At 40.2% G+C, this 24,896-nt stretch overlaps 1 long non-coding RNA gene across 2 annotated transcripts in view; it reads right to left on the bottom strand.

The window, feature by feature from the left end:
• The window catches only part of LOC142059419 (uncharacterized), a 443,822-nt gene that overhangs the window by 140,870 nt on the left and 278,056 nt on the right, over nt 1-24,896 (bottom strand). For both annotated transcript variants that reach the window (XR_012661334.1, XR_012661335.1), the window contains one exon: nt 10,569-10,718. This is a non-coding gene — a long non-coding RNA (uncharacterized LOC142059419). The remainder of the gene's footprint in view (nt 1-10,568; nt 10,719-24,896) is intronic.

The following is a 24,896-nucleotide window of genomic DNA, read 5'->3' as shown; positions in this document are numbered from 1 at the left end:
GGGAGAAGAGGAGGGAGCTATGGTTTCAGTTTTGAGTATACTTCTCTAGTTATTGTAGCTCTTAGTCAAGAGCTGCTTGTATATATCTGTGTGTGTATATATATAATATATACCTCACTACCGCAGCATGGTTTGCTGGGTATTTTTCTTAAGGGTACATTCCAGTGACTTCCATTTCCTTAGATATGACTAGTTTTTTACTGCTTAGCAAAGGTGGTGACAGTATATTCTGAAATGTAGGAAGATGTCATAGAACATAAACTTCCTTATAAGTTACAATCCTTGCTGTAGCAGTTAATCCTAGGACCTATTTCTTCTCTCTTCCCAGGTCTCAAAAAAAAAATGCAATCAAGAACAGTACGATCAAATGATGTGATATTTCTGCTACTGCTGATTCCTATGAGCCAATGCAGAGAGATGCCAGGCGGACAGTGGGCAAGCAGCAAACCCAACGGCATGTAATGGGTTTCAATCCGACTCAAAAGCAGCGGGCTTTATACTGGAAAGCCTGTTCAAAGAGGGACAGCAACTACGGCCAAAATGTATGGCACGCAAATTTTTCATTCAAACGTTCCGTATGAAATCTGAAGTAATTTCGCTCATCCATCCTTTTTTTATTCACCTTTTACAAACATTTAGGCAAACAAGGTTGTCTCCTATAGACGTCCACGGAATAGCAACTTCAAAGAAACGCGTGTCGATGCTCAAGAGACATTCAATGCAAACTCCCCTCTGCGTGAAAAATGCTCATGCTCAAATAGTTGGGGAACAGAAGCAAAAATGTGAAGGGTTTTATTTTTACCATTTCTTAATTTCGCTCTAGCTACTGTAACTGAACAAGAGTGAACTACGTTAGCAGTATATAGACAAATATTTTCTAATTAACCCAGAGAATGGAAATTACATTAAAATAATTTTAATTTCAATTGTTACTTCTAAAATAAATTGTATTTAAAAAGCAACAACCCAATTCTTATGCAAATATTCAAATAATAAGCTCAAGGTAGGTGAAATAGAATTATTATTTCATTTATGTGGAAACACATTAAATAATCTTAATTCAATAATTTTCTTTGTTTGCTTTTTTTGCTCTATAGCGATCCTAAGAAAATGCACAGACCAGACCCTCCTGTGAAGCCAGGAGAAAAACTCCCAGTGAACGAGAGGAGGGAAGATCACACCCCTGTCAGCGTAATTGTACAGAGAAAGGGGGAAAAAAAATAATTTAAAGATTAAATTTACTGCGTAGGCAGAGCTGGTCTAAGAGGCAAGGAGCATTTCATATGTGGTTTCACCTCTGTGAGTTGCAGAAGCAAACCGCGATGACACTGGAAAGTGGCTTTCCAGCTCCGGATTCAAAGATATTCATCAAGGTGCAGATGACAGAAAACGGTTTTGGACACGTAACAGAGCAGGTACCACACAAGGAGCAAGACGACACTGTAACTGTGCTATTCTGAACGGTGACTAGCTTTTAATAAAATAATAGTTACAGTATGCAAATCTTATTGACGGAAGCGTCAGCAGGACCCTTGCAGCCACACTCGGCATAAGCAGCAGGGGATAATTCATTAGAAGGCGTAGTTTCTAAACGCTGGGCGCTACTCCTGATATCGCTATTGTCACTGACCCGCAGCAGCCCAGGAGGACTCAGAGAAACAAAGCTGCATTTCAAACATCTGGTATCAAGTTGTGTTTAATTTGAATTTAAAGACGAATCCCACAGATGCAGGAGACTGTTTCTGTTGTTCCATAATTGCACTTCTAAAGAGCAGGCTTTTGAAAGGCATCAGATGGCAACAAACAGGAGATTCATTCAAAATATCTTTCTCTGGCAAGGATTCTGCGATAAGGCTTACTGGAACTGTGTCCATCTTTTGCTCTTCAGCAAAATTTAAAAGGAGGCTCAGCTCCAAAACTATGATTAGCTTCCATTGAAACCAAAGCGAAGATATAAACATCCCTTCTAAACATCGCTTGATTGCAAAACAGAAACTTTAATGCTTCTTAGTCAAGACCTGTTTCCAATTTACACCATGAGACAAATTAATTCCTAGTGCTTTCTTTTTTTCCCAGAGACTGTGGGATAACAGTAGATACTCATTTGGTCCATCTGAGTGGCACATAAAACCTACAGTGACATTTTAGACAAACCCGTAGCAATGAAAATGTCGTACGCTAAGTCATGGTTTTAACTAAACTCCTATAGACCGGTGATATGCCCCTTTAAAGAGCAAGAGCTCTAAGAATGGGAATCTGAAGTCATTTACAAGCTGAAACCAGGAAAGAATTGGGTCTTCCATGAGGAACTGCTGAAGGTCCACTTAGGAAGCATCAGAAGGTTCGTGTGATCGATAACATACAAAACACCAGACTAAGGATGAAGGACAACGGACAAGTTTACCCCCTGGGACCTTCCATCACGGCCAGAGAACTTCTCATTCAAGATTTTTATGTGGATGACAGACTATGAACTTAAGCCAGCAACCCGGGACAGATCTGAATGTGGGAGTTAGTCCTTCTTAGACTGGGAAAACAGTTTTAACAGTTCTACACTCTCTTTTCTTTTAGCAGAATGACTTGACAGACTTTAATGTTCTTTAAATTGCAGAGCATTACAGCAGTGGTGCCCTAGGTCTTTGTTCTTCCACTAACCTTGACATAGACCCTCTCAGCTCAAAGCTTGATTAGAGAAACGGATTGAAAAGATGCATATTATATGTACACCATAGAAGAAGCCCCATTTGGACTTTTTTTGGTAGCAATACATATTGAAAAGGACATATGTTTAATGTGAAATACTGTATTGACATGTCCTAGAAATACCTACAGAACGTGTCGATATAGCACTTACAAAAGTAAGTATGGATTTTTTTTCTACTGAATAATGAAGAAGTCAGTAAAGCACTCATAAATTGCTGAATATAAATCACTGCTGCCTGAAGCTACAATAGCTTAAATCTCCTCCTTTCAAAGAGGGTTTCTTCCCCTTCCCCCTCCTCTCCCCCACTTTGAGCATATATATCACAGGAAACATCTTGAAATGATCTTTTTTGTCAGTGGTACTGCATAAGGAAGGGATGTAGTTACCTGTAGTAAATGTAATCCTTGCTTACCTAATTTAATCTGATGAGAGGCGTCTTAATCACACAAGTACTGCAGCAAAGGAGGGCAGCGAGTGAGGTCCTCAAGCGGAGCATCTGACCTTAGTATCCACTAAAATTTGTTAGCTGCATTTATTATCGCCCATGCTGGTTTGTTCTTTAGCAGCCTGTGAACAGGTCTGTTAGACACATACTAGTGGCCTGACAATGCAAAATTCGGAGGAAAAGAAAAAACAGTTGCAGAGTCTTGAAAGATTTTTCCTGTGTTCAGAAAAGAAGCATTCAAACCGAGTAAAAATGTGAGATGTATACGTCTGAGATTTTTCTCGTAGAAGTCAGTGTCAAGCAGTGATCAAACGGAGACAGGCTGTAGTCATACGGAACAGAACGGTATCAAGAGCAAGAAATGGAAAACGCAGAAGCAAATCTGAAAGAAGACATTGGCCTTCTCTATTCTGTTTGCACGTAGAACCCGCCGTACCTGGCGGGATGGTGGAACCCATGCTCAGCAAAGCATACAGGTAACAGCCAGAAAACAGGGTGATGTCAACGTCTGCATTTCAGTAATGACAACGGGCAAGAGAGGAGAATACTGGAAATACTGGTAATGGGCTTTTTGGCATAATGGACAACTAATTGTACAGGAATCCAGAAGGTTTTGTACTCTTTGGGTAGGCCATTGAGAAGTAAGCGTCTCTTAGAAACACTGTATCCTTTTAGGCTGTAAATCTGAAGCAAAACACCAAAATATAAGCTTTGGCAGCATTCACAGTGTGTCATATCTTATCCTCAGGACTAAGGCAAAGCAAAATACCTCACGAGAGAAAGGAATAAAGGTGACTAACCCATGAGGCAGGAATGTCCCCAGGCCATCATCCCTTGCCTAAGAAGTGAGGAAAAGGAGATAAAATTTATTGCCAGCATCCAGTCTGTTGGGGATCGACCCAGTGGGAAGTTGGCGCATCTGACCATAATGCTACTTGAATTCAGGTTACATTGCATCAAAGGAACGCTACCACGGTCCATTTACTGAGCTTCCAGCCTTCTGCAGAAAGAAGAACTAGTAATGATGTTTGACAAGATTACAGAAGCAGCCCCGCAACTCTTCGATTCAACACTAGAAAGTAGGCTCAAATAACGGAGGGAACCTTGCAAAAAGGTGCTTCAGTCCACATGAAATAACTGACCAATGCATTGAGGCTTCTGTTTTGTTTTTCCCTGCTTATGCTTACCGTTGCTGCCGGTGTAACTGCGCCCACGACGTAAGGGGGGGTTGGACGAGGTGATCTCCAGAGGTCCCTTCCAACCCCTGCCATTCCGTGATTCTGTGATTCCTGCTTGACACTGTCCTGAGCCACAATAAAGATGGAGCTTTGTCTTTGATCACCTGCATCCCTACATGAAGGGGACATTTTGATCTCATTCTCACCAAGCACATCAAAGCTGTACTCTTGCTCCCTAGCTACGCCAGAAGGGAGCATTAGGAAAGCCCTGAGAGAAACCCAGCGGCGGATACTGCCCCATTTGTCTAAGGGTCAGCTGACAGAACGAGCCACGGGCAGCAGGGAGAACTCAGTGAATCTGTGCTGGCCATTTCTCTCCAGTGCTGATGCATGAAAACTGCAGTAGGCTAAGATTTGTGATGTTTATTTCCAATAACCGGGTAGGTGAAAAAAACTCGTTATAAAGCTAAGTAAAGGCACCGTTACTTTCTGAATGCATCTGGAAGACAAAAGTTACTCTACAACCCTGTTGGCGTTATTTTTTTCCCCATCATGACACCGAATTTCAAATGTCCTTGGTCTCTGAGCGGCTTTGGACTACAAACCTCAAGCACAACAAAATGTATCTTTCTTCTTGACAGTTCTCGGGCATCAACAGTCACGCTATGAAAAGTATCTTATTACGTATAAAAGCCATCCATGTCTCATGCTTGGGAAAATGAGGAAGTCTAATCACGTTTTGGAGCAGATGCCACTGATGAGGCAGTAAAAGAAAGTACGCTTATAAAAACTTACATGCCTTGAAAAAACCCAGAAGGCGGACACCTCAAAGAATCTAATAACAATAATGGATACGCCTCTAACAGGACACTGTCTTCACAACCTTCTTCTAGGGATCAACTTATCGCTGAAATAAAGCAACAATACTTCCCAAAACACTGATGCAAGAATTAAATAAGACAAATATCCAGTAATTACTGCAGAATAAAGCCATGGAAAAATCAACAGGGTAGTGATATGTCCATGGATATTTGTGCATGTGTAAACCCACACCAACACCTTTCCAAATACACAGAAGTAAAAGTTACACTTCCATGGGTAATTTATTTTTCTGGGGAATGATGATACTGGTGGAAAAAAACCCTACAAATTTTCTTGCAATTTATGAAGGAAAAGGGAAAATTAGAAAATAAAATATTTCAGGCTCAACAAAATATCTTGATTTATTCAAAGTAAGTGATTTTGTTCAGAAAGTGTCTTTTGGAAAAAAAAAACCCAAACCTTTTTTTTTTTATTTTCCTTTGTCACTCAAGCTTTACTTTAGCCAAAGCTTTTCAGTCAATTTTATGCAAATATCATAATCATGTGCGTATTTTTCAGGATAAAAAGGTTTTAACTCAAAACTTTACCAGCTCCTATTGAAAAATCAGTAGGAATTGAGTGGCAAAGTGATTTTGTAATTGTTCACTGCCATCCAGGATAATTATGATATTCACCCACCAAAACGGCATGGTCAGTTGGCAAGAGCCTGGGTCGCTCGTGTCTGCGGGAAAGACCGTACAAGGACATTGCGCTGTATTTCTTGCAGAGCGATACGTACGTCCAGGAATGTCAAAGTGCTGCATAAACTTCCATAAATTAAGCCTCTCTAGGTCACTGCAGTCAGAACTCCAATGTTTTCTCACTTGTAAACTGAGGCGTCAAATAGCCCTATTCCCTTGGTGTCACTGAGGTTTCTGTTGCACAAAGAACCACAACACGAATCCCGGCTCCTCAGCTACAAAAAATTAATGGAATTGATCTAGCAAGTAGTTGCAAAATGACAAAGGACATGTAAAAAAACTTGGGTGTGGAAAATTGTGCCTAGCACTCAGCAGCGCAAGTAAACCCACGTGCCTGATCCGCACAGAGGCAGTAGTCGTGCCGCAGGGCAGAGACAAGGCAGGGTAAGGTCGTGCTGGCTTAGGTACAATCCAGTGAATACACATGAATTTGAGAGTCCCCACGTCATCTTACTCCTCCTGCCTCCCTGGAGTCTTGCTTTGTCCCAGTGTTTGGAGAGCTGACCCTAACACAAAAAGCGTGAGCTGAGGCTGTCACACGGATTAGCCACAGAGACAGAAATCCTTTTCTGGCAGATCTGAAAAAGGCTCCTGCTGCTCCTGCACAAAATGCCGTAATGAATGCAGGGCACAGCCCTCCTACCAGCCCACCAGCCTGTTCCTCCTGCTTCCTTGGAGCCCTTTATCAAACCCCCTGCTTGTCGTTCAGCACACTTTCTCCCACACGCGCACCTTCCACTGCAAGATCAAGTTCAACGACCGTCGGGGTGTCTGTTTCCTCCTACCCCACACCCCTCTGATCCTGAGGTGAAGTCATGCTTCAAATCAAGTTGATGACATGCTAATCACACTGATAGCAAGAGAGGATAAAGTTAAAGTCGATGTCAAATTTCTTTTGATTAAAGGAACAACGATGAACTACTTTTGCAAATCCAGAGATTTCCCGTCTACGGACGAAAATACAAAGCACAGTGGTATGTTTCCATTTGCGCACTTCTCTACTACCAGTTTGAGGTCCCCCAACCTTCCATCCCTTTCCCCATACACAATCAAACCAATTTCTGTAACATTTTAATTTATTCTCAGGTGGCAAGATTATGAATTAAGAGTCAGAATAAGGCACATTTCTAATAGCAGAAAAGTAGCCTCCAGAAAATAGGGCATTTATAACTGACAGATTCTCAGGTACAGTAGCATAAAAGGTGATGCTATAGTAATTTCAGAAATAATTCTTTCTATGAATTGGGTTTTAAAATTTCAAACTAAACCAAGATGTATGAGTCACACATTCACTTGCTCACAGTATCGAGACACTTGTTATCTGTCATCCTGAGTGCCTGATTCTGACAAATTGCAGAGAGAGAAAATATTAAGACTTTCTTTAATCAGATTTAAATTATATAGAAGTAACCCCACGTTACCTGGCTCCTTCCTTCTATTAATGTGGTTTCTATTATCCTTCCACGTTCTCAGGAGAACTGAACTTTCTATGAAGATTAATGCTACACTCACTTCATTGCACATTAATGTAGAAGGCATTATTACTCTGAGCTCCAGGAATTCCCGCTGGCAAATGATATTAAATCCATGCATTGTCTCTCCAGCTATCCTGACATGTTGGCTTTAGAACTTCTGTAAATTCAGCCATGGCTGATCGTAGAGCTTCACACCACAATTTTGACTGACTTACATGACCAATTTAAAAAAATATGTATATCTTGGAAGAAAGCACACACTGGTGCAACAACTGCAGTTGCTGCTTCCTCTGGCACCACAAAGGTTTCTATGGGAACGACAGAGAAGTTACCAAGTTCTACTTTGAAATAGCAATATTTTTTTAGAATTACAAAACCTTCATATCTTGACATATTAATTATATTGTTTAATGTAATGTATTCATCTGTAAAGATGTGCCTTTTGGAGCACTAATATTCTTATATTCTTAGAGATTTACCTCTACTTTCTTAAGAGAAATGTCCTTGAAACTGCTCTAAGCAGTATTAATAGGATAAGAAAAACATATTGATTATATATTCCCTAAGTCCTCTAGCCCAAATAAGTAAAGAAACGTGGAGAAATCTGCATGTTCTGTGTTATCCTTGTTCTTCAGAATTAAGCAAATATAGTCTGTGCAGAGACTTAACAGGTCCTTTCCCACTGCAGATTTACTTCAGTGCTTATCAAATTTAACTCCCCTTTCAACCCCTACAAACCTTTGGTTACGATAGAAAAATACGTACCAGTTGTTAAGCTCTGAAAACTGTACGGAAGCTTTCCTTCTTGGGTGCATCCCTAACTGATACTGTAGTAATTACATACACAAATTGAAATTATATGTGCAAACTATTGTGCAGGGGTTAAGAGAACACTAAAGAAAGGAGTGTGCCCCTGAAGACCGCCCAGAAACCTTTAAAATCCTTGGAAAAAAGGACCTTCTTCAGAAGTCCATCACCCAGCAAAATGCCTGGCATGAAATCTGTCTCACTCGAGTTGAAGATACACCATTGATATTAAATCCCACAGCTCTGCGTATTCCCACCATAACACCTGAAGTAGCAAAGCTGGCAACTATGGAACAGACAAACAGAATTTTTTCCCTTCTTTGGCCAACCCACACAAGTTAGCGTCTCTGCAGTGCGAATCCCAAAATGAGATTCTCAAAAAGCTATCAGATTCCGATCCAGAAGAGATTTTTAATTGCATAAGGCTTTTCCTGCAACATTTGCAGTGGCAATACAAATTATGTAGTGACTAAGTCCTGAAGAGCCCTCTTTTCCAAGAGCCTACATCAAACAACAGCATAAGCATACAATCAGTCGATGCTGAAGACCTTACCAAGCACTTTGCTTTGTATACAGAGAGATACCTGAGACGACAATACTTTGCCAGCCAAATTCGAAAAGACAAAGCCTAAAGCTTTTGGAAACCAACTGGACGTCACACAACGACTTGAAAGTAGCACAAAGGACTTGGGTGGTAGTTTGAAGCATCAGCATACGGTCATGTTCACACTTACACGGGAATGCTCCCAGTTCGGTGATCTCCCACTGAAATCCTCCCAGTTCAGCAGCTCTCCTGAAGCCTGATACTAGAGCACTCGATCCAACCACCGCTGAAGTCAGAAGTAGTTTTCCACTATCCCAAACGTTACTCTGTGTTCTCTGCAAGGTGCTGAGCAGCCCCAGCTCCTGCTGATTTTGATCAATGAAAATGCAGAGACTCGGCCATTCAAAGGAGGTGGGTTCGGAGCGGTTCAAATCAGATATCACAAAGCAGTAGGTCTCTTCAGTTAAACACAAACTAACGGCAGAAACCTTTTCACCCACGTTTCGTGCACATTGCTATTCAGACTGGAATCTTAGTTTATGTTCCCTGGGAATCAGAGCTCACCAAGTCCCCAGACTTTCCAGGGTTTCCAAACAACCTGTGTCGTGACTAACCCGCATGTATTCGAAGCGAGGAGCAGATATGGTAAGAGAAATTGCATTTATATTTCATTTGAAACTTAGAAAGCTTTAAAACTAGTTTTATGGCATGTAAGTTAGCTGTTTTTCACCCTGATAAACTGTGTGTAATTTTTGCTCCCTTGTGTTGCCTTAACTTCCTAACATTGTTGTGTAGCAGAGCAAAATATAAATATAAACCTCTACAAAATACCTACTTATATTGTGCTACAGTAATGGATTTATTCAGTGATAAAGAACCAGTCTTTTGTAGAAGTGTCACACACAAATGTTAAAGCAGTTGCCGTTTCATGTTCAGCCACAAGTGCAACAAACTATATATACAATAACTGTTTAAAATATTTTTTTTTTATTTCTTGGGAAAATCACTTAGGCTTTCAAAAATTGGCAAGCATGCTTTGGCCCTGGACCAGCATGGCCCCTTACAGAGGGAAGGTTTGCCGTATCGAGCTTAATGTTCAAACAGAATTGGTAACTAAAGTTTTCCAGCACTCGACACCAGACCCTACACCCATCAAATTTACTCATTCCATTGTTCAAAGTTTGCACAGATGTTATAAAGGTAACAACTCCCTTATGCTTTCCTAGTACTCCATTAACTTCTTTCCCCTTATTAATATTGTCTCCTTCTGAATGTTGTAAAGACAGACACTACTCTTCTATCAAATTAAACTGATTTCTAATACACAGAATAGAATCACAGAATCATTAAGGCTGGAAAACACCTCCAAGATCATAAATTCCAACCACCAACCCCACACCCCCAGGCCTCCTAAACCTTGCCCCAAAGTGCCACGTCTACATGTTTTTGAACATATCAATACATCAGGACTAAGCCAGGAAGGAAAAGTTAAAGGCAAAAAGTCTGGAATCTAAAGGTCCTCTTTATCCTGACATTTACTGTTTGGAGTCAGAAATGAGATTTGGGGTATTCACCATTTCCGTGTAACTTTAATATGGGTAGCAACTATTTAATGGTAGCAATTTTCTGTTCCCCTATTAGAGATTTGATTTAAAGTCATAGAGTCAAGGTTCCTTTCCTGGGGATCCCCAAGGGAACAGAGGCAGGTGGCAACATGCAAATGCAGGAAAGGGAATGAGGCTAATCAAAGCGATGCGACTGAGCACCGGCACTTACCACACGTACTAGGAGCAATAACATTTTTGTTTGGATTTTATGTCACTGGAAACAGATATCATGAGGGCTTTACTTACCACATCCTTCCTCTTCAATAACATGCTTTTATCATCCTACTCATGTGGCGGAGCTCCCTGTTACAGAACAGCAGAACCCTGAAGAGCTCTCTGCAGGTAAAGCAGCCGCATGCACCATCTTGAGTCAGTCTGCCAATCAGGAAAGCAGCCCTTTGGGAGGAAAACATCCTGTCAGTCACATCCTCATCACAATCATGTCCACGCTCCTGAAAAGTCTTATTTCTTCCAAGTCATGCCGGTTTCAAGCTGCCTGTTTGATGGATACACTCAACTTGGAACAAAGAAATCTGATTTGTCAAAGCTGGGTTTGGATCCTAAAGGCTTCTCCCAGGTGTTTAGGATTCTAGACTAAACGTCAAATGAGAAGTGTGGCCTGTTTTAGTTCACTTTTGCAGTTTCAGTCAGTACAAATGTCATACAAAATAACACTATGGAGCAAGCAGCTCCTTTTTTATTCTTGCTTCTCACAGCAGCTTAGACTTTTCACCCAAAACACAACAGACGACTTCATGCTATTTCCCTTGAAATAATTTTTTTAAATTCTGTTTGACTTCTGAGAGGATGACCTGGAACTTACGCACTTCACATCATACCTCTGCACCGTGAAATAACATGGCTTTCCTTTATAGCCTTCTCCCTTTCTCCACTAACTCAAAAGACTAATAATGGCAACATTTCCACAAAGCATTCAGCAGCAAAAAGTGGCCAGACTCACAGCTGTTTCTGTCTCTCTAGATACCTGTGAGATCCGTATAGAAAAGCACTCCCCTAGCGAGCACACACAGCCTAGATCCTGTACCCACATGCTGGCTGGGTTGCGAGTGATGTCAGTGAAAATGGCATATACAGGCAGTTTTGCATTTAGAAGGCTACAGCATCTTAAACTGAAACTGTGCTTTGGGCTTCTGAGAAATCATTTTTCCATGATTAGACCCTAATTCAGAGAGATACTGAATGATGAAGGTGTTTCCTCACATGTGAAAAACTTGTTTTCAATTAATTGGCTTTTCAAGTTACTAGACAAGACCGCATTCCTTAAAATGAGGCAATCGAACTATTACTTGTATCTCCACCTGTCAATATGATGCTGACTTGGCTTTCTATAACCATGAAGTGTTTACTGCCTGTTCGTCTTACCTCAGCAGTCGCAAACCCAAACAAATATGAATACATATTCTCAAAACGACAGCAGCATCTTCCAAGTACTTTGAAGCCACATATTTGATTTTAAATGTCGTTACTGGAATTCTTGATATTCCCATTTGCATCATTTTGCACAATTCATGTCTATTGTGCAAGACTCTTCAGAAAGTACAGGTATAAAAACACACCATCTCTCCTTCTGTTATTTATAAAGGAAAGCTTAGCCACTGTAAATCCACTTGGAGAACCAGGTTCTGTAGATTCTAACACGGTCCTCTCATACTCCCCCTTGTTGATCTTTTCACATGTTTACTTTTTTTTTATTTTTTAAGTGGAAAGAAAAAATCAGCTGTGTAAGATGTAGCTGAACTCGTCCGCAGTTAACTAACTTTGACCCCCCCAGGAGCTGCGGGCAGTAACTCACCCAACACGGCTGTGACACTTTGCTTTGGTGACTTCTTCGACCTCAGGGAAGAAACCATGGAACTGTCTCCTGCTCTTCAAACCCACATGGACCCAGGTGCTCATCGTGTCTGGAGAGAAGGACTGGAAATACTGTTTCTTTGCTGCATTTTTCATTCTTATCCAACTTTTAAATGCTTTTTATGCTGTCCTGATCGTGTTTTATCAGAGAACTGGACTTCTTGTGAAACACTTACACCGGGTAACTTGTTTCAGGGATCGCAGCATGCAAGCCTTTATTAACAAAATATTGGTTCTGATATGCAAGTCATTCAAGAAAGACAAGGGAGTAGCTATGTTTTGGCAGTAGGGTACAATTAGCTTTTAGGGAAACGGCAGAATTTGGAGGCAACAGCAGCTGCACAAGTCCCAGTACTCAGCTAATGCTAATTGCATCTGCAACTAACTAAGAGCGTGCCTCACAGCAGCTCAGATCACCAGACAGTCCTGACCTGTCACTCCAAAGCAACTTGTTTGTGTGACTGTGCTCTAATTACTGAGCTTTTCTGGTCAGATGACCACATGACTTTATGATTTTTTAACCTATGGAGCACAGCCAGAGCCCAGATACTCCATCTTCTACAGCATTTAAAACCAATTTACAGTATGTCAAAAGAAATATTTTGCCAGGTCCTCCTCTGCCTACTAAAAATGCAAAAGAGGCATCAGCTGGCCCCAGTACATTCTTACCATGTACCTTAGAATTACAGAATCATTAAGGTTGGGAAAGACCTCTAGGATCATCAAGACCAACCATCAACCCAACACCCCCAGGCCTCCTAAACCATGCCCTCAAGTGCCTGACTCTTCTTACAGAAGGGGCTAGCATGAATCTCCATAGAGGCTGCCTGTTCTAACGCTTTACCTGTTAAGAGGAGGATTCCTGAGAAGAACAACTTGCAGGACAACAGGCTAAATTAGTCTTTGTGAATTTCTACAAAATAAGCCCTTTTTAACAAGCCAAGACTATCCCTGTTCTCTGGATAAATAAACCATACCTCTTCACTACACTCAGTCTGTGAAGGTCCTCCCTGGATTTTATTCCTTTTTCTACCAGTTTCCTGTTGCACGGCTGAACTTTGTGAGTTTTCCTTAAAACCACCCCCGAATGGCTATTGATGTAACACTGCACACCTCTCCTCGAACTAACGGTGTATCGTTTCAGGACAAAAGGGAGTGGTCCTTTCATTCTGTTGTTTTGTAGGGAAGGGGCACGCACAGACTATTAGCGGTCTGATCAAAGCGCACCTATTGACTAAATTAAAAGGAAAACAAAAATGTCAGGTCTAGATTTTGGTACTGCAGGGAAGTAAATGCCAGCTTATATGCATAGCCTCTTTATGTCTCAAAAATAGCTTTCTCCTTCATAAGCAGTGCCATTGATTGATGCTATTCAGGCAAATGTCTAAGAACATTTTGTTCAGTAATTATTGTGGGCTTGAGCACACAGACTATAGAAGAAAAATCTATTTTAAACTCAAAACCCAGTGCGCCCTTCACTGCAGGCACGGCTGTGACTAACAGAGATGTCACGCTTATTATCTTTACCAGATGCAGAAGCTCAAAATGAACTATTGAGCTCATTAGGACACACAAAGCAAGGGATAGCATCCAACAGTCATAGCAACAAATTGCTGGGATCCAGGCAAACTAGCTAACTACAAATTGAAGTGGGAAAAAAAGAGTAAGTGTAAGACCTATAGTAATCACTCTCAGCAAACCCAGAAGTCAAACAAACAGCCTGATTGTTGATGTTCTTCGAATTCTCAAGAAGGAATATACCAAAATGCTAGCGCGGCACAGTGACTAACAGATGAAAAAATGATTGTTATTAAAAATCACAAAAATACATGCAATAGGCAAGTACTGCTGCCAAGGATCTGATTTAAATTCTTGCCGAGGAAAAACTTCATAGAGCTAGCAAATGTATTTCTATAGAAACACTTCCACGTCAGTGATGGTAGGTACCTCCTCCCCTCAAGCACGCCTGCTGCACTTCTGTGACTTGAGCAGAGTTCCAGCTCTTCTGCCCAAAAAGGATTAAGTAACATTGTTCTACAGTTTCTCTAGAGCCACATAATTTCTTAGAGAGCAATCACGGGTAAAGAGAAGAAAGATTTGCTCTTTATTTTCACTTGCACAAAACTGTCCTCTTACCATTTTGCTGTCTGCACCTCAGTAGATCTTCTGTTCCACTATTTAAATTGTAGGTCGATGTTCAGTGGAATTACACAACATGTACATTAGAATTTAGGCACAGAGTTTTCTATCTGTTTTGCCTTACTTATAAATCCATTTATGTTTGTTTCTGCTATTCTTAATTCTCTTTTTGAGCCTTGCATCTCACAGGGATTTTCTTGGGTTTACTGATATAATGCCCTACTCTTGCAATCCTACAGCATTCTGAAGAAGAAACAGACCTACGTTTTGAATGAGGTTGGATTTCCGTCTCTCTACGTTTCTCTCAAAATCCAAAAGTGATCGGTAGAAGTTACAAGTGTTATAATTCTCCAATTTCAGGCTTTTGGCTATACTTGAAGAACTAGCATTTGCTTTATCTAAATAATTTTTACACATTCTAATAAAAAATAACATGACTGAGAGGGTGGTCGGTCACTGGAACAGGCTCCCCGGGGAAGTGGTCACAGCACCAAGCCTGTCACAGTTCTGGACGACACTTTTAGTCATATGGTTTAGTTTTAGGTAGTAGGGAGTTGGACTTGATGGTCCTTATAGGTGCCTCCCAACTCAAGACATTCTATGATTCCACTGTTCCCTGTTGAGGTCTCTTGATCACACAGGGGCTTCTACCTTATCACTGAGATCAAGGGTTTCATTCAGAAGTAGCCTAATGTCAAAACTCACTGGATACAACCCAGCACATGCCTTGGAAAGTCTGGATAATTCTTCAAAGGATCAGTGGAGAAAGCTGGAGTTCAATAGGCCATTTACTGTGGTCTCAAACCCACGCTTAACTGCAATGAGAAAAGGCCAAGCAAAGTAAGGTCATGAACAACCAACATCTTCCATCTTGACACGGCCAAAGACATCATGAGAGGCTGTCAGGAACAAGAATATGCTTCAGTGAATCAATGGATAAACTGGAAACTTTATTTCAGCATCTTTGTCAGACTATGAGACTGTTACCAGTTGTGGCTGGAACTCAAAAACACCTTGAGAAACGTAACGAAAGCCTGCTTATGTTTTATGGGCACCGTCTCTTCATAAGGGTTCTAAGCAGACTGGAAAGCCTATTGGCATCGTCGCTATTCCTGAACAAACATACTATCACAGTAATTAAAGCCGTGATACATTTTAGTCAAACAGAAATACTGCAGTCTCTCATTCTGCACATGCCGTATTTTTCCCCTCCTCTGTTATAATTAATTGTTACAGATGATGAATGAAAGCAACACTTCTGCATCTAATTAGGAAAACAATTTTTAACAAATAAATATGGCTGAGTGGATCACACTGGTATTCCATAAGAGCCTACTTTGTCTTTGGACACATTTTCAGTGCCCATTCATTATCTTTAAACACATCAGCTTCATTCATCCATAAAGATGAAATAACTGCTCGTCAAAGTGCTAAGTTTCACATAGATTTCTTGTGAAATTTTAAGCTACTGAAGAAATAGAACCTTCAGTAGGGAAAAGCCTTCAGGTCTGCCAACAGATATGAAGGGTCATCTTCAATGCACAATCCAGTATCCAGTTTTGCAGAAGTTGTCAAATAATAGAGGCCGCATAAAGGAAAAAAATGTCATTAAAAAAATCCGGCTAGGTCTAAGTACAAAGAAAATGTTTCTTTCATCTGAGATTTTAAACATTGGAGTTAGCTTCCTGAACACGCCAAGATTAAAGAAAGAACATTTTACAGGTAGGTATTCAGAATCTCCAGAAGAAGAGGGTAAAGACTAAAATCAATTCTTCATGGAACAGTTTTATTCTAAAGTATCCTACAATACTATAAAAGATGAACTGAGTATGTCTCATTTTTCATGAAAGTGTCTTAACAATAAAGCAGAGAAGCTCTTTATGAATTACCTCCCTTTGAAAAGACTTGAAAGACCAGCCTGAAAATTGTTGACATGAAGATGCCAGATGAAAAGAAAAATATCCAATCCGTTTTATTGCACATTGGATATATTTTCATTGGGCTGGGCTATGCACCCTCATGAGCCACAATTCGAAGATGCCAGGATAAACAATTAAATGTTTTAAAGTCTTATTTAAGGGATATTACTAACTGTTGACCACTACATCACTTGAAGTATAGAGCAAAATTTTAAAATTCCTAAGTTATAAAATTAGATATTCATTAAATTACGATCATTTACATTTTGACAGTCCATAATAGTTTTAAGATTGCTATGAAGACCTTTTGCATGCCTTTTTAGTCTGTGATGGCTAAATCCCTGTGGAATTATTAGGATTTGACAGCCCTACATAAAGTTGAAATAATGGGGTTTGGCATCTGAGAGCTGCTTAATCCTCTTCCATCAATACTGCTGCAATAATTGAAAATGTCAGGCTAAAATGACTGTAAGCCTCAGACATCTGTCACTTATAATTATAGCAAAAAGGGGTATGATTATTGCACTGTATGTGCCATCACAGAACCACAATACTGAAAGCATAATTACTTCAGCATGTTCAATTCATTTCGATACAAAGCAAAAAAAACAACAAATAAATTGTCCACTCAGAGCTTTCAAGGAAGCCCTACTCAACTATCAGAATAAAATTACCTTCTTCTGCAGGACAGGAAAAACTGTGGTTTCTAATTCATCAGTGTCTTTGAAGAATGACATTGACACCGTCACCAAAAACAACAGTTGCATCAGATATATGTTAAGTAACAGAAACAAACAAAAACCGTTCAAAAATACATGTGTGGTCTCCCATGCAGCCTCCTCACAGCAGCGTGACGTGTGTGTGTGTATATATGCAGTTGCTACGCAAAACTGTATGCCATTGTTGATATTTATCATTCTAATCAAGAATCTTCTTCTCATTCCCTTCTTTGAGATAATCTAGCGTTACTAAATATCCTCTAGTAATTCCTAAACAACAAAAAAAATTAAAATAGATTATAAATGATTGCTTGTCATGGGTGTCATTGGATACTTTTAATTACTGCTGTTATTGCAAAGGTAATGGCTTGTGAAAATTCTTGCCAGAATGTGGGGTCAGCATTATGCAATGTTAAACAATTAAAAGTATTTCTGTTAATTATGGGTTCTGAGAGCGGGCGTTCAATCATTTAATAGAGCGTAGATAATCAGCATTTGATTTTTGCTCTCTTCCACTCTCTAAAACTTAAGCTGAGTTCAGTTCCAGTAGCATCAACACTAAAAATAATCATAATAATAACCACAACCACTTTACAGGCTGTGAACTCTAGGTGGAATAAACCTCTTCTCTGAGAAAGCATGTTCTTTTAAATTTCTTCTAAATTTCCTCAGTTCCCATGTTTTGGGCTCAGACCTTGTAATATTACACCCCAGGAATTCAATGTAAATATAATAAAAGACAAATGTATACTTTTCTCACGGTGGCTAACCTGTTATCTAATGAATTTCACTGATTGAACAGAAACAAGTGAACTATTGATTGGATAATTGGTATAAGTGACAATTCCCAGCTGCTTTGCCTAATCCATTGTGCTGTGCTTTCATTCAAACGACCCTCTGATACCTAGGTAGGAGACCGCATCTTGGCTAGACGCTAAAATAAGCAGCAGACCAATGATCCCCCCAGGCAAGGGGTTGACTTGGCCACATTGGACACCTTCAAGAGTCGGCTGGACAGGGTGCTGGGCCATCTCGTCTAGACGGTGCTCTTCCCAGAAAGGTTAGACTAGATGATCCCTGAGGTCCCTTCCAGCCTGGGATTCTGGGATTCTGGGATCCCAGCAGCTGGGACCAACGAAATGGCTGAATGAATGTGCAGAATCACAGAAGGATTGGCGCTGGAAGGGATGTCCGGCGGTCACCCGAGCCACCTTCCCGTTCAAGCAGGGCCACCCAGAGCCAGCTGCCCAGGACCAGGTCTAGATGGCTACTGAGTATCTCCGAGGACGGAGACTCCACGATCTCTTTGGGCAACCTGTTCCAGTGTTCAACCACCTGCATCCAAAGATCCTGGAACCGCACCTGTTGGCAATGTTCCAGTTAAACTTTCACTAAAAAAAAAATTAATCTAATCAGGGAAGAAGCTTTGAGAAAAGGGCAGTTCAGAGGTCAGAGCAATTCTCAGAACATACAAGAAACTCGGGTTCAAGTGCCGTTGCCTCCAGCCTACAAAACTCTAACACAGACCATCACTCCAAAAATGCCCACAGGATTTCTTTTGTTCTGTATAAATATATGCATCACTAAGTCAAATATTTGGGGATGATAGAAAAAATTCTTGAGAGGTTGGGTTTTTTTTTTTAACAGTATTACAGCAGAGGAATTAAATTTGAAAAAAAAATGTGTAATTTGTATAAAGTTTCTGTGTTTATATTTTTTAAGTAGACACATTCAATCCTCAGGTCAAAATGTAGTCAACCAGAAACCAGCACCAAACCTTTTTGTTTCCTACAGGACAGAAAGACAGATTTCATATATGAATTATTAATCACCCTCTTTAAATTATACCTAACCATAAATCTTCATTATAGTCCTTTAGGCTATGTCTAAATTGCATGAATTAGGGGCATTTAAATTCATGGCAAGACCTGGGTACTTTCAAGAGCCTCTTCCCTTCCATATCTTGGTTTACAGGGTGGAAGACACAATACCTACTGGGCAAGTTCCACAGTTTGGATAACTGAAGCACCAGGACTGCAGAACACACCTCTGAGAACATCTGAACCACAAGTGCGCTTACTTCGAAGTGAGAGCAACTCAAAGCTTGCTTTCTCAAGTAAAAAGGGAAAATGTTGGGTGCTTATTTCTCTCAAATAAATTAGTTAGCTTTGTACTGGAAATCAAGTGACAGTTTTATATAATGTGAAACACCACCACATATATCTCTGTAGAACTACATTTGCGAGTCCTTGGGCACCTGAGCTTTGAAGCAGTGCTTAATGGCTGGTTTGGCTTTGATTCACCTTTAACTAATTTTACAGAGCTGTAACCACCATTGCCACCGGAGTCAAACCAAAAAACCCAGGAAAGATGTATGAAACAACCAGACCCAAAGCTTCTGGAGTAACGGGTCATGCTAGTGCTGTCTATCAAAATGATTGTCACAAATGCATCTGGCCCATCATCCACCATGCCACATATTCAGGCTTCCTAATAACAACTTGCAATTTTCATCTGGGATTTAGTCCAAGTCCTATTGTTCTAGGTAAAATGATCCTGCAGAATCTTACAGCTGTTGTTAGGAAGAACATACTATTCTTTGATCCTGATATGATTCACAACCAGACGACCCTTCATACAAACTTCACTACGTGATTAACCAACAACATTTTTTTCCAGCTCAAAAAGTACATATTTAAATACCCCCAGGGCTGGTGACTCCCCCACCTCTCTGGGCAGCCTGTGCCAGGGCCTGACTGCTCTTGCAGTAAAAAACTTTTTCCCAATATCCAACCTAAACCTGCCCTGACGCAGCTTGAGGCCGTTCCCTCTCGTCCTGTCACTGGTGACTTGGGAGCAGAGACCAGCCCCCCCCTCACTCCAGCCCCTCTCAGGCAGCTGCAGAGAGCGAGAAGGGCTCCCCTCAGCCCCCTCTTCTCCAGGCTAAACCCCCCCAGCTCCCTCAGCCGCCCCCCAGCACACTTGTGCTCCAGACCCTGCCCCAGCCCCGCTGCCCTTCTCTGGACACGCTCCAGCCCCTCAAGGCCCTTCTTGTCCCGAGGGGCCCAAACCTGAGCCCAGCACTCGAGGTGGGGCCTCCCCAGGGCCGAGCACAGGGGGCCCATCCCTGCCCTTCCCCTGCTGGCCACAGCAGTGCTGAATTCCTGTATTCCTGTATCACGTTATAGACAAACAGTGGGCAAAGGAGAGCAAGGATTTATCTGACCTTACCTTGACAGTACTTTTGCCAGTACTTTCTAAAATTTTCAGAATGGGAAGAAGAGACATTGAGGAGGAGAAATGCTGATCATACAGGACAGTTTTTCCTGTTTAAGAAATGTGCTATAATATTCTGATGAAGTTGGAATTTGGTGATTACATAACTTAATGAAAAAATAAATACATTAAGCAGTAGCATTTCTCAGCTTCAGAACAGCCCAAGGAAAATTTTTGGCATCAATATGGCTTTTTGTCATTTGCCTTTTGGGGTCATTCCACAAACAGCTGGTTAGCATAAGAGCTTAATGAATTTTGGATTAATGTATAAAAATCAATGCAAATAACTGATTGAATGTGATGTTTTTCTTCTCACACCATATTACTCACTGTTTCCTAGTCTGCTTAGAAAAAAAACAGTTCCTGTATGTATGAAGTGTCATAATTTTTAGGTTTGGATTATGTATCCAAGATATATATATCTCCATAGTTAAGTGTTAATCATTATATGTTACTCACTATCATCACTTAGATGTTTTTATGACTCTGAAAAATCCATTTAATACCCACTAATATGCAAAGAACGTGCAGCCTGTGGGACAGCACAAACTTGTAACGACTTGGTAGTGTGTCCACTCCAAATACATTCCTATATAAATGCCACTGTTTAAGCCCTGTTTCAAAGGCTGGAGCACAAAAACACTGACTCGGGTGTCTCTGCATAAAACTGCACCGTGTCATTTGCCGGCACTCAAAATAATGTCAGGGTCATGTAGTGTTTCATCAAAAACAACCTCAAGAGAGAATGTTTTAGCCATTGATCCACCATTCTCTCAAAACTCCTCAGAGCCACTGTTCATGTTTCTGTTTTAAACTCAAAATTGGGGTTGTGTTGGTTAAAATTAATCTGTCTTTTCTAAAACTGGGTGGTCTTGTATGCCTCCTCTGGCAGTCCATTTGCACTGAAACACAAACACTGCGTTAACGTTTTTAATGTCTCCAAACTGATGAACGTTACCAAAAGAACATGAAAACATCTGTGTTTTCAGGGCACATGGATGTTGTTTTATGCTGAAGGGAGAAAAAAACAATCTTTATATAATATCTGTGTTGGCTTCTATTCCTCTGTGATGGTGACAACACTCAATTTCCACCCTCTCCCCTCTCACGAGTGAACTTTGCTGGTTTATGACTTCAAAGCCCTTCTCTTTAACTTTCTCTTCTCTTTCTTCTCCTTTCTCACCAGACTTCAAGTCCTTCTTTTCCCCTTTTCCACATTCATCCAGACCATCCCTTCCTTATGACATCACTCCCGATTGCAGTTTTCCCAAATTCTACCTTCACCCTCATCTTCTGTCCCTGAAGCTTTTCTGAGCTTTGCTGCTAACAAAATATTCACTTCAACCCATGAGATGATGGTTACAAAAACCACATCATCACGGTAACGGTGATGTCATTAATACTACTATAACACTTCTTCAAAACATCAGCAACGGCCTTCTCGTAATGTATTACACATTAAAGACAGTATCAAAAATTTATTTTATAAGAAAGGAAATAAATTGATATATTTTTCACTGTTGATTTTTCCAAAGAAGCTTTTAGTTTGTTTTTTTGCTTGTTTAAATAGTTCATCACTTCTGTTCCAATACAAATCTTTATCTTAACCTGCTTGTTATAACAAGCTATAACTACAGAACATTTTCAAATTAATTAAAGCTGTATTGTCTTGAGGCTTCAGAAGCCAGTGCAGCGTTTGATGTGTACATGAGGGAACAACAAGAGGGAGGAGGGAGTTTACATTACGACAGGTTACTTGGCTGTAAATTATTATTGGGATGATTTGGCAGTAAAAATGGAAAGTAAAAATAAGAATGGAATTGTGAAATGAGTCCCTTGACCATCCCCACACATTATTTCATATAAATAGTAGCTGCTCCTCTTAGAGGAAGGAACGATGACTCATGCAGCCATGTTCTGGTAGTAATGAGCGAGCGAGTTACCAAAAAGAAATTTTATAGGCGGCAACCTGAATCAGGCACTCTGTTTTAATAAATTCAATTTTAATGAGAAAGAGCATCTGACTTTATATATGAGATATGTATATATGAAAGATGTTAACTCTACTCAAGATTATACTTATTGCTATGATATTGCCGACCATTAAAAAAGAAAATGTTCACTGTTATATACAATATTGGAAAGGGAAGTCAGGAAAGCATTAGACTAATCTTTCAGCATCAAGCACATGCTCCAGGATAGAGCTGTGAGTGACTTTAAAATAATTACAGAATGCACAGCAGGCAGCATTAATTGCAATCAACAGGTGTTTTTCACTGACTTCAATGACACCAGAACGCAACCTTCTCAAAACTCATTGTCAGAATTCTGGCCCTGATAACCTGATCTAACCAACAGTAGAGTCACGTATTTAATAAGTACCCTAACATTTGTACTTTTATTCATTTGAGTGTGGTGTTGCTGGATCACTGACACATTCAGAGGAAAGCACTGGTAACTTATCTCTTCAGCTGGTTTCTGCTACAGACTGTTTGTACAAGATCAGTTCAACTCGAGCAGACACTGCCCTGCCCCAGATGATCTTACTGTCCTTACCACTTCGTCCGAAATTTCACACTGAACTTTCCCTCGTACCTGAGATGCCTCAGTCTATCTTGACCCATTGGACTGTGAAGCCATATCTGTCTATTGATGACATTTCTGCTCTTTTCAACTGACACTCCTCAGCATTTGTGTTGCTCCCTTCCTTTAGGGTGTTTGAAGTTCATGGTGTTGAAGGATTATGTCTATCTTGTTCAGTCTGGTTGCATTATGGTAGAAAAATTGCTTAACAGATCACATTAGTCCTTCTGTTAGCTTTGCTGAATCAGGATGATTTTAGTTAGTACTTTTAACCTTGTTGCTTTACGTTGTTTTCATATTCCTCCTTCCTCAGAGCTAAAAGCTTGTGTTATTTTTGGTTATTTGGTAAATAAATGTGGTTTTATTATCTTTTTTTGTTTGTTCTACAGTACAAATGTGAGGGGTTTGCACAAACTAGCCATACATTCCAATTTCTGTTTGGAATTAGTGTTGTTCTTAAACAATTATGGTTGTAATAGAAGCATTAAAAAACTTTTTATCTGACAAAAAAAAAAAAAATCCTTTCATTAGTTGTCTCTCTATTCTTCCCATGCATTCGGGTATGAAGGCTGAGGCACTGGCAGTCTACCAGACTTCTCAATGGATAATTGCCTCTAAATGATGAACTAGAGCTATTTTTACTTCTGTATTTTTGTATGCTCCACTAGCTTCCTTTTTGTATTGGTATGAGGAAGTCATTTATTGCATTGTTATGGGATAGTCAGCTTCTTTATTTCTCTCTCTCTCTCTTTATATATGTCCCTCTCTCTAGATATATATATCTCTACTGATTAAAGTAATTCACCAAACTCCCCTTGCTACCAAAACCAGGAAACCCCCAATACACTATTCTTTGATCATGAAATTGGAAGTTAAACATTTGACGGGAAATCAAGGGTGTTGTAACACCAAGCCTTTAGTGTTGTCTGTCAAAATAAGAAGGGAATAACAATAACAGTCTCTTGGATTTTCCTCAGTAATTCCAGAGCATCTAAGCTAACGCTTCCATATCCTAAATTTTGTCCTACCTATGTCCTAAAGCTAGAGCAATACACTGATAAAGCAGCCTACGTTTCACTCTCAGTCACAAGTGAAATGTTATGCCCTAAAACTGTTTAACAAGCTGTTTGTCTGTTCATCTGCCGTACAAGCAACTCCAGCTTTATTTCCATATTCCTCCTCATGTTTGCAAGGATTTCCCTTTAAATACCATAAAGATACGTTTCATCCCTCTTTAAATCCTCTATGAAAACCCTGCCTTTCTGGGAAGTCTACAAACCCCTTGATGCTGATATGCCAGGAAGTAATCTATCTTCCCAACCAGCATTACTTACTGGGTTTCATTACTCTTCTGTTTGTCATACCCATCCACCGTCTTATGTCTTAGCCTTAATTCCTAAGCACCTTGGGCAAGGATCGTTTATTAACTCTGTTTGCACAACATCAAGTGCAACAGGGTTATGATTTATGCCAGAGCTGACAAATTAAATAAATAGCCTGTCTTTCCCCTGAGAGTCTCAAATGCTGGTTTTCAGAACATTTGTAAAACAACTACGGGAACTGAATAAAGTGAACTGAACGGCAAGTGCAAAAAATACATCGTATGGACATTTCTCTCAACCTCAGGAATGCATGCTTTTCAACTTTGCCGATTCCCTAAATATCTTTGTTTCAAGAAGTCTTTCAAATTTTTCTTTCCCCAAAAACAAAACCCTGCACAAAGTGAACGTGAGTTTAGGTGCAGGAGTAGATCACTAGAAAGTATGGATTTAAAGAGATGGGTATCTATCAATTTTAAGACACACAGCAATGTCTGTTCATTACTCTCTGGTTCTCTGGCATGCGCTTGATCAAACGGTAAAGATTCCCTTTAATCAGAAATGAAGTAAAGACATCTGAAAGCCACATACCTGCACACAGATTGGGTTTTTACATTCCTAAATATCCCCAAAGGGGGTTATCTTTCAGGGTTCACATGAAGTATCTTTTTCATAAGGAGCTACATGGTTGTGTGCATGCAAAGCAGGTATGCTCGAGCATTCCACTTTTCTGAATGTGTATTATTC

Source organism: Phalacrocorax aristotelis, chromosome 6, assembly GCF_949628215.1.
Source record: "Phalacrocorax aristotelis chromosome 6, bGulAri2.1, whole genome shotgun sequence".
Classification (NCBI taxonomy): Eukaryota; Metazoa; Chordata; class Aves; order Suliformes; family Phalacrocoracidae; genus Phalacrocorax; species Phalacrocorax aristotelis.
Note: the sequence above shows the minus strand (reverse complement) of the source record. Positions and strands in the feature narration are given on the sequence as shown.